Raw genomic sequence first — 11,639 nt, 5'->3', positions numbered from 1 at the left:
AGCCTTAGCGCTCAATGCCAAGCTGAGTTGCTTGATGATGAGCCTTAGTGCTCCATGCCAAGTTGAGTTGCTTGATGATAAGTCTTAGTGCTCCATGCCAGGCTGAGTTACTTGAAGATAAGCATAAATGTTAGATGTATAAACTGAATGTGTACTAATTAAGTATTTCAGATTTGTGGGTACTAAAGGCTCGGTCCATGATCGAGGAAGTTATTGATTAAGTACTTAGATTGATTTGAAGGAACTGAGAGCTCGATTCATGTTTAGATGTTATGTAGTTTTGATTTGATAGCTCAATTTAAAACCGATTAATTTATAGATTAAGTACTTAGATTGATTTGAAGGAACTGAGAGCTCGGTTCATGATTAGATGTTTTGCAATTTTGATTCGATAGCTTGATTTAAAACCGATTAATTTATTGATTAAGTACTTAGATTGATTTGAAGGAACTGATAGCTTTGTTCATGTTTAGATGTTTTGTCATTTTGATTTGATAGCTCAGTTTAAAACCGATTACTTTATTGATTAAGTACTTAGATTGATTTGAAGGAACTGAGAGCTTGGTTCATGATTAGATGTTTTGTAGTTTTGATTCGATAGCTAAGTTTAAAATCGATTAATTTATTGATTAAGTACTTAGATAGATTTGAAGGAAATGAGAGCTCGATTCATGTTTAGATGTTTTGCATTTTTTATTCGATAGCTCTTTAAAACCGATTACTTTATTGATTAAGTACTTAGATTTATTTGAAGGAATTGAGAGCTTGGTTCATGATTAGATGTTTTGCAGTTTTGATTCGATAGCTAAGTTTAAAATCGATTAATTTATTGATTAAGTGCTTAGATTGATTTGAAGGAAATGAGAGCTCAGTTCATGTTTAGATGTTTTACAGTTTTGATTCGATAGCTCGGTTTAAAACCGATTAATTTATTAATTAAGTACTTAGATTGGTTTGAAGGAACTGAGAGCTCGGTTCATGATTAGATGTTATGCAATTTTGATTCGATAACTCGATTTAAAATCGATTAATTTATTGATTAAGTACTTAGATTGATTTTAAGGAACTGAGAGCTCGGATCATGTTTAGATGTTATGCAGTTTTGATTTGATAGCTCGGTTTAAAACCGATTAATTTATTGATTAAGTACTTAAATTGATTTGAAGGAACTGAGAGCTTGGTTCATGATTAGATGTTTTGCAGTTTTGATTCGATAGCTCGGTTTAAAACCGATGAATTTATTGATTAAGTACTTAGATTGATTTGAAGGAATTGAGAGCTCAGTTCATGATTAGATGTTTTGCAATTTTGATTTGATAGCTCGGTTTAAAACCGATTAATGTATTGATTAAGTACTTAGATTGATTTGAAGAAACTAAGAGCTCGATTCATGTTTAGATGTTTTGCAGTTTTGATTCGATAGCTCGGTTTAAAATCGGTTAATTTATTGATTAAGTACTTAGATTGATTTGAAGGAACTGAAAGCTCGGTTCATGAGTAGGTGTTTTGCAAGTATTGAAAAGCTCGTTTTAAAATTGAGTAATTTGTTGATTGAGTTTTACATTTATGCATGTATTGAAAGCTCGGTCAAAGACAGAGTACTTTATTGATTAAATGTTAAGATTGACTTGTGAATACTAATGGCTCGATGTAAGCTCGAGGGATTTAATGGTTAAGAAAGAATGATTTACAGGATGTAAATGGAAGCTTTGATAATGATGAATGAATCCCTAGGAGAAGCATGTAGAGATAAGATTATCATTATACGAAGGAATGTCAGAAATAAGAGAAAGTTGTAGCAAGAAAAACAAGTAATTAGATGGCGAGCGATCAATAAAAGCATGGTAATATCATAAAGCGTAAATAGATGTTCAAGGTACAGACCAAATAAATATTGAGAAGCATAAAGAAAATATGTTAAGAATATATCAGCCTTCGGTTTCAACAAGTTGCCCATCAATAATAGACTTGGAAACATCCGCTTGTGACAAGTCAGCCTCAGGGTAGAAGATGCGAACTTGGTCGAGGGCTAGCTGAAAACCCATGTTAAGTGATGAACCGATCTGGTCCTTGAGGAACTCTAAGTTATTGAGTAGTTCTTTCTCCTTATCAAGCCAAGTTTTCTTTTCATTTTCCAGCTCCTTCACTTGAGTGGTCATCGCTAGCAATTGGTCATCTTTTTCTTTTATTTGATCATGAAAAGCCCTCAGTTCAACAACCTCGGTATTAAGACGAGCAACCTCAGCCCGAGAAGATTCCAATGATTTCTCCTTCAGCACCAACTCTTTAGTTTTTTGTTCCTCTTGAGAAGAAAGGTTGTTGAATTAGTTCATCAAAATAAGGGCGAACGCCTCGGCCTTGTGAACACCTTCAAATAGGCCCTCCTAGAGACTTTTAAAGTCTCAAGTTTGTAAGTAAGTAGCATCATGAAGCAAAAGGTTGTGCTTTCGGCTATGGTTAGAGTGAGGCAAAATAGGACTCCAAAAACTTAGTTCTGTATCATCTACTACTTGTTGTTGAAGGAGAGGAGTTTGAAGCTAGGAAGTGGAATGCTGATAAGTAGCCTTGATCACTTGCTTGCCTCGGGAAGATTTAAATTTCCTTGTTAAAGGCTCGAGATCATGCTCGGACAAGTCTTCCTGAACCTCGGTAGTAGGAGGAAGTGAGGGGCCAGCTCCAACAGTTGAAGTCTTTTGTTTTTTCAATTGGCAGGCTCGTTTCAGTACATCTTCCTATGATATCGCCATCAGACTTTCTGTAAAAATAAAAATTAAAGGGTTAGAAAAGGCAGAAGTGAAAAATCACAAGGAGATAGACAAGGGAGGTAAGTACCGATATGGAATTTTAGATCTACCACTAAGAATTCCAGCTCTAAGAGTTTTAGTGTATAGAAAATGATATCCAGCTTTTCCAACATCAAGCAGTCCCTTTTTTCATAGAGGTCCAGATCTCCTAATTGCCGAGGACTTTGTAGGTTGGGAGATTGACACCGGTATAGGGGAAAGCCCAATAGCAGGGACAGATTGTGCTCGGGAGCTACTATCTTAATAAAAACTCATTAAAAACCCTTATAGGAAGAGTTGAATAGGGTCAATAGGCCTCGACCATTGACCCCACTAAAGGAAGCCCACGTCTGTTTGGGAGGAGTTCGTAATTCGAAGAAATAAAGGAACATATTGGTCGAGGGAGTAATACCGAAATGAGTACAAAGAACCTGGAAAGCTCGAATGAAAGCCCAATTGTTGGGGTGCAATTAATAGGGAGGAACATTAAGGATTGTAAGGAGTTCTTTCTCGAAAGTGTTAAAGGGAAGCCTTAAACCTAGCTTTTCGAACAAAGTGATATACATATAGGTAAACTTTTGAGGAGGCAAGGGATACAAAGAACCATCTCTACAAACAGGTTCATCATTATCACAGATGGCTACTACTACATCAGCTTCGTTGCTCTTACATAGAGTTTAATGGCGTCTAAATGCCCTAATTCTGGTCAGGGTGGTCATGGAAGAGGTTTCTCTTCGCAGGGCAAGAGCTGCCCAGGGATACAGAGAATCGTAATGGGTCATTTGGCAGAATAAGAAGGATAAAGCAAGCAGTAGGGCAAAATAGGGAAGGAGCTCTTTTTACAATGTAACTAGAGGTCTAAGAATGGTAATAACAACGACAATGATTAAATACAATAGCAGCAATAAAAATAGGAAATCAATATAGCCAAACGAGATATGGAAATGGAAGAAAAGAATGAGGAGAAATACTTGTGAGAAAGGAAAATGGAGGCAACGGGGAGGGAGAGGAAACTGAAAGAGTGCTGGAGTAAGGGAAGGAAAAATGGTCGATTTAGGGCTACGTAATGTTGACATAAAGGGGGAAGTGGAGATAGTGGTTTGAAAAAGGTCGTTTGATGGAAGACACATGGCAGAGAGTAGGTGGGAAGTTATGATGGTATCTGGGAAATGATAAATGGCAGTGATGGATAAGACAACTTTTGAGTTCTTCATCTCGAGAAGAGGTAGCTCAGATGTTGGAGAGCTATGTACCTGGCTAGGTCTAGCAGGTCGACAAATCACCAAGGCTAAACGTCAGGATCAATAAATTAAGAAGGGAAGTTGATGTCTCCACGAAGTCGAGGTCACAGTACGAAGGTATAGAGACATCTTCACGAAGCCGAGGTCATAGTACGACAGTGTAGAGACATCTCCATGAAGTCGAGGTCACAATACAAGGGTATAGAGACATCTCCACGAAGCCGAGGTCACAATATGAAGGTAAAGAGACATCTCCACGAAGCCGAGGTCAAAGTGCAAAGGTATAAGAAATCTCCAGCAGACCGAGGTAGTCGTTTGTAGATCAACGCCACTGAAAATGATAGATGGATCAAGTTATGAGAGGGAGTCGTCTTTAGACCGACCTCTCTGTAAGAAGCTAAGACTGAGGAGATATGCAGGTGAATATAAGAGCGTAGATTCTATGAAGTTAATTATTTTGGGTGAAGAGATATTTAGAAAAGATATAATATTTATTATTTAAAGAAAATCTTCTAGTTGTTATTTAGGGGGATATTTTAGTTGTTATTTGCTAAGGATGTTATTATGCATTGTTTGAGGATGTATATCAATAATATTTGTAATTGATTTATTGTCTATAAATAAAAATGTTACTCTCATTGTCAAGAGACCGAATTATTTTGGCCTAAGTGAATCATTAACTAAGGTTAGAATATTTCTTTTTTTTTTATCTTCGGTTTAGGGTTCTCTCGCAGTCCTTGACCGGAAAAATTATTATTATTATTGTTTGTATCATTACAAGATAATATTGTAGAGTATTATTATTATTATTATTATTATTATTATTATTATTATTATTATAGATAGACATCTTCTACTTTTATTTATTCTGAGATCATATTTCAATTACTTGAATTTTTTATTTATTTTGTTATTGATGTATCTCTTTATATAGTTATAGATTATTATTGTTAACATTAACATTAGTATTAATATTCATATTCATCTATATTTTTAACCTAAATTCATTATTATTAAAAAAAATAACAAACTACATGTAAAAAAAATGTAATTTAGTTATTATAAGATTTTTTCTTTGCTCATTTAAACTTCTATAAAATTATTATTATAGGTATTATTATTTGTAATTATTAATAACATTATTATTATAAATATTATTTGTAGTGATAGTAGTACAATTATAATCAATATTAGTATTATTATTATAATAATAATAATAATAATTATTATTATTATTATTATTATTATTATTATTATTATATAATAGTATTATTATTATTATTATTATTATTATATGTTATTATTATATATTATTACTATTAGTATTATTAATATTAGGCTTAAATATACATTTGGTCCTTATTTTTGTTGATTTTATTCAATTTGGTCCCTATTTTCGTTTTATGTTCAATTAGGTCCTCATTTTCGTTAAATTGTGGTCAATTTAGTTTTTTTCACTAACGGTGTTTAAATAGTTAACGTTTCTGAACAGTACATGCCACGTGTCAGCTCCTGGTTTTTTTGATTTTTTTTAATTTTTTTTAATTTTTTTTTTAAATTTTTTAAATTTTTTTTAATTTAAAAAAAAGTGTTCACGTGTCAAGTCACAATTGTGTCACGTGTCAGTTTTTGGTAATATTATTTTTTTGTTCAATTTAGTCCCTATATTCGTTATTTTTGTTCAATTCAGTCCCTATATTCGTTATTTTTGTTTAATTTAGTCCCAAATTTTGTGAAAATAGAACCATTTAATTTTTAAAATTGACATTATTATTACTTATTTTTTAAATTTAATTATAAATTATAATATTTAATTATTAATTGAATATAATTTTTAGATTCAATTGTTAAATAAAATATAATTATTTAAATATTATTAAAATATAATTATTTAAATATTATTAAAATATAATTATTAAAATTTTAAAAATATATATTAACATTTGTAAAATTTACATTTAAATTTAAAATATTTAATATTTTTATTGCATTTTAGATATTAAAATCTAAAATATTTTATATGTAAATGTTAATTTTACAAATATTAGTTTATTTTTCTAAAATTTTTTGAATATTTAAAATATTTTTATATATCAATTTTAAAAATATTTTAGAATATAAATATTAGAAAAAATTAATAATTATATTCTTATAATATTTTAAATAATTATATTCTATTTAGAAATTAAATATAAGAATTTATTCAATTTATAATTAAATTTAATAATTTATAATTGAATTTAAAAAATAATAAATTTAAAGATCAATTTTAGAAAAGATATTAATATAATTTGTATAAAAGATATTAAATTTAGTGTGAATTTGAAAAGGACATAATTGATTTATTTTAATAAAAATTGGGACTAAATTGAACAAAAAATAACGAATATAGGGACTAAATTGAACAAAAAAAATAATACTACCACAAACTGACACGTGGCACAATTGTAACTTGACACGTGGACCATTTTTTTGAAATAAAAAAATTAAAAAAAATTAAAAAAAATTAAAAAAAAAATTAAAAAAAAAATCAAAAAAACCAGGAGCTGACACGTGGCATGTACTGTTCAAAAACGTTAACTATTTAAACGCCGTTAGTGAAAAGGACCAAATTGACCACAATTTAACGAAAATGAGGACCTAATTAAACATAAAACGAAAATAGGGACCAAATTGAATAAAATCAACAAAAATAGGGACCAAATGTATATTTAAGCCTTAATATTATTAGTAGTAAAGTTGTTAATAATATTATTGATATGAGAAAAGCAATATTAAAAAAGTTATTATTATTATTATTATTATTATTAATTATTACTATTATTATCATTATTAAGAATTATAGTTAAGAACTATAATTATTATATTATCTATAACAATATATAAAGGGGATTCCATTTTTTGTGTCCACTTTTCAAAATACCGATTTTACTCCTATAAATATAATAATTTATTAAATTTTTAAAAATTGACCGTTATTTTTACAAACCTTTTATAAAATCAGATGTTTCTATTTCTTCTCTTCTTCTTTATTTATCAATGGTTAGTCTTTTATCTGTTCTGATATATTTCACTTTATTTTTAATAAATATAATTTTAATATATATATATTAACTTAATAACATTATAATATTATCACCTATTAATATAATGTCACGCATATTTAATAGATGTATACACACAGACGCGATAGCGCCTGTGTTACGCTAGTTATTATAATTACAATCATATCTAATTTAAAAAATTGGCATTCCAAAAATATTATATTATTAACCACCATAATTATTATTACTATTAATATTATTTTTATTATCCATAATTGTTATTATTATTATTATTATTATTATTATTATTATGATTATTATCATTATAAATATAATTACTTGGTATGATTTAATGATCGTCCATTGATTTGATTTGACACAATTACTCATATACTCATATGATTGATATGATACTCATGATTCAATACTCTTTTTGTAAATATTTGTATTAATTATTTGATTTGTATCCTTTATGGGTTACCCTATTATATCTATAGGTAGGACTATTTCTATCATTAATAAGACACACCTAAAAGTTGCTTCCTATTCTCTCATTTTCTAATCTTCCTTCTATTATTCTCTCTATTATTAGCTTTATTTTATAACATGTTATCAGCATGATGCTTCAACCAACTGAAGGCTAGTGAAAGTGTTTTTTGTTCTCTTAATGTTTTGCGTGTCTCAATCCAGATTTTTTCTAATCCTTTCTTCATTTACAATTTTATCTTATATTCTTGTTCTTGGGATAAGAATAGTTTGACTTTATTAATTTTCTTCTCTGTTTTATTATTATTATTTTTATTATGATGGTGATTATTATAATTATTATTATTATTATTATTATTTTATGTGCTAGTTATAAACACACGAAACGTTGCAAAATTTGAATTTGTGACCCTTGATATTACAAGGAAGAATTACTTATATTGGATATTAAATGTTGAAATACGTTTAGATGTAATGGGTCTTGGTGATACCATGAAAGAAATAAATAAAGCATCTGAACAACTAATTTGTTCCTACGAGAACAATATTGTGAACAGAGATTTCACAAATATTATGAATTTATTTCATGCCTTTGTATGGCTGAACAAAGCAATGAAGCTTTTGATGAAAAATCATGAGATCCATTCAATCTGCTCCATTCCGAGAAGTGAATGCAGCAATAAATATTATGAATTTATTTCATGCCTTTGTATGGCTAAACAAAACAATGAAGTTTTTAATGAAAAATCATCAGATGCATCCAATCTGTTCCATTCCCATAAGTTAATGCAGCAATAAATATTATGAATTTATTTCATGCCTTTGTATGGCCGAACAAAGCACTGAGCTTTTGATAGAAAATCATGAAACTTGTCCAATTGGTTTTGCTTCATTCCCAAAAGTGAATGAAACAACATTTTATTTATATTTTCATGATCGTGATATTGATTATGGACATGGTTATAAAGGAAATTTCAAAGACACATTTTGTCACTAGAAGTGGCACAATAATGTGAAAAAGGGAAAAGAAAAATGTGAAAATATTGGCAAATAAGATGAAAGTATATATTATCTTTATGATAGTAAAGGCCATTTGAGTTGTACTTGTCGTACACCAAAGCATCTTACAAATAATAGAAACACATTTTGCTTATGAAGATGGTGATTTTGATTATGACCATATAGATGCTACTTATCTTGATATTATTATTTTCTTTGCTAAACCAAATGGAAGCATTAATCACCTCATTGGTTATGAGGGTGTTAAAAAAAAGATTATCTCATATTGATATTTACGTTTATATGAAGAACGAATGTTGACATTAATACCAATGATGGGGATATGTGTCTTATTGATAGTGCAACAACTTATACAATTCTCAAGAGTAATAATGTTTTCTCTTGTTTGATAATGTGAGACATCAATGTTAGTATTATTTATAGTACTAAATATATTTGAAGGCTTTAGAAGAGCTATTATACTTCTACCAAGAAGTTGATAGAAACTTATTAAGTTTCAATGATATTTGTCTAAATAGATATCATATGGAGACAAACAATGAAAAAGATATGAAATATCTTTATATCTCTACGATTGAGTTAAAAAAATGTGTATTGGAGAAATTATCAACATTCTCTTATGGTTTGTACTACACGTATATTAGTACAATTGAAATGCATGTCATGGTAAACCAGAAGTTTACGAATCAAAATGAATGTCTTGTTTGGCATGATCAGTTGGATGATTTGTACTATGCATATATTAGTACAATTAAAATGCATGTCATGGTAAACTAGAAGTTTACGAATCAAAAAGAATTTCTTGTTTGATATGATCAGTTAGGCCATCCTGGATCTGTTATGATGCGAAAAAAAAGGTTGAAAAACTCATGTGGACACCCACTTAAGAATCAAGAAACTTCTTCAGACCAATGAGTTCTCATGTACTATACGTTCATAGAAGTTGATAATAAGACCATCACCAAAAAAATTAGAAATGAGTCAATCTCATTTACAAAACGAATACAGGGTGATATTTTTGGTCCAATACACCCACCATGTTGATCATTTATATATTTCATGGTTTTAATTAATGCATCAACTAAATGGTCACATATTTGTTTATTATCAACTCACAATCAAGTATTTGCAAATTTATTAGTATAGTTAAGAGCTCACTTCCCATATCCATTAAGGTTCGATTACGCCTTTCTGATACACCATTTTGTTGTGGAGTGCCTGGCATTGTGTATTGAGCACAAATACCACGTTTCTCAAGGAACTTAGCGAATGGACCAGGGTGTTGTCCACTTTCATCATATCTTCCATAATACTCACCACCTCTATCAGACCTTACGATTTTCACCTTTCTGTCAAATTGCCTTTCCACTTCATTTATATAAACTTCCAAGGCATTTACTGACTGAGATTTCTCATGCAGTAGATAGACATGTCCATAACGCGAAAAATCATCAATAAAGGTGATGAAGTACTTCTCTTTATTGAAAGAATTTACATCAAACGGATCACATATATCAGTGTGTATGATTTCAAAAAGCTGAGTGCTTCTCGTGGCTCCTTTCTTTGTGTGTTTAGTTTGTTTGCCTTTAATACAATCCACACACACATTCAGATCAGTAAAATCTAAATCGGAAGGATTTCATTCTTTACTAATCGTTGCATTCTTTCTTTGGAAATATGTCCCAAATGTTTATGCCACAAGTAAGCAGATCGTTCATCCACTAAACTACGTTTAGTGCCAACATTGTGATGCAAAGTCATAAGAGTTTCAACATATAAATTATCCAAATTCAATTTATATAAACCATCATAAAGTATACCAGATCCAATCATAAAAGTACGCTTAAACAAACTGAAACAACCATTCCCAAACTTAAAAGAATATCCAGCAATATCAAGCTTAGACAAAGAAATTAAATTCCTAGTGATACTAGGTACATAAAAAGTATCCATAAGGTCTAAGTGATATCCAGTGTCGAGGATTAGACGATAAGTCCCGACCGCATCCACTGGAACTTTCTCTTTATTGCCCATGAAGACAAACTTCTCATTTGGGTTTATGGTTCGGGTTGTAAGAAATCCCTGCATCACATTAGAAACATGAGTCGTACATCCAGAATCAATCCACCACGTATTATGGGGAACTTCAGTTAAGTTTGATTCAAAACATACGTAAGCATTATGTTCACCTTTCTTTTCGAACCAAGCCTTACGCTTTATGCAGTCCTTCTGAAAATGTCCAGACTTCCCGCAGAAATGACATTTGTCATTTTTCTTCTAGATTTTGGTTGAGGACTCGTCAATCTTCAGTGGTCCTTTACCCTTTCCATGTTTCTTAGCAACTTTCTTTCCAACAGCTCCTTGATTCTTCACATACTGAATAGAGTGGCTTCCTAAGTTCTTCAGTCGGGTCTCCTCCTGAACTAGCATACTGTGCAACTCATGCACATTCCACTTGTCTTTTATGGTGTTATAGTTCATCTGAAACGGACCATACTCAAACGGTAATGAGTTCAGAATGAACTGCACGAGAAAACCTTCATCTATTGCCATTCCTAAAGACTTAAGTCTTGCTGCGATATTTGTCATCTCGATCACATGCTCATGCATAGTACGCGAACCGTCAAACTTCATAGTGGTCAACGTACTCATCAATGTCCCAGCGAGAGACTTATCAGCAGTTTGGGAGCGCTCTTCCACAAATTTCATAAATTCTTTTGCGTCATCAGTTTTGGGAAGAGCTAACTTTATATTGTTTGCTATGCTCATTCTCATAAACATTAAGCTAAGTCTGTTTGATCTTGCCCAAGCTTTGTAATGGGCTTTCTCTTCATTGCTACTAGCATCCGTGATAGCAGCCGACTTTTCAACTAGAAGAGCTAGATCAAGATCCAACACCTAAGTGAAATTAGACTTGCTCACTCCAGTCAGGGAAATTCAACCCATTAAAGACTGGAACAGACGAAGCATGCGAGTGTAAAGATACCGAAACAGAGACTGCAATTAACACATGCCTAACATTAATGCTTTGAGTCATAAAACTAAATGTAAAAACAAATTCAGAT

Source organism: Vigna unguiculata, chromosome 5 (assembly GCF_037176805.1).
Source record: "Vigna unguiculata cultivar grain cowpea cultivar isolate G323 ecotype 2 chromosome 5, ASM3717680v1, whole genome shotgun sequence".
Taxonomy (NCBI): Eukaryota; Viridiplantae; Streptophyta; class Magnoliopsida; order Fabales; family Fabaceae; genus Vigna; species Vigna unguiculata.
This window is presented reverse-complemented; position numbering follows the sequence as displayed.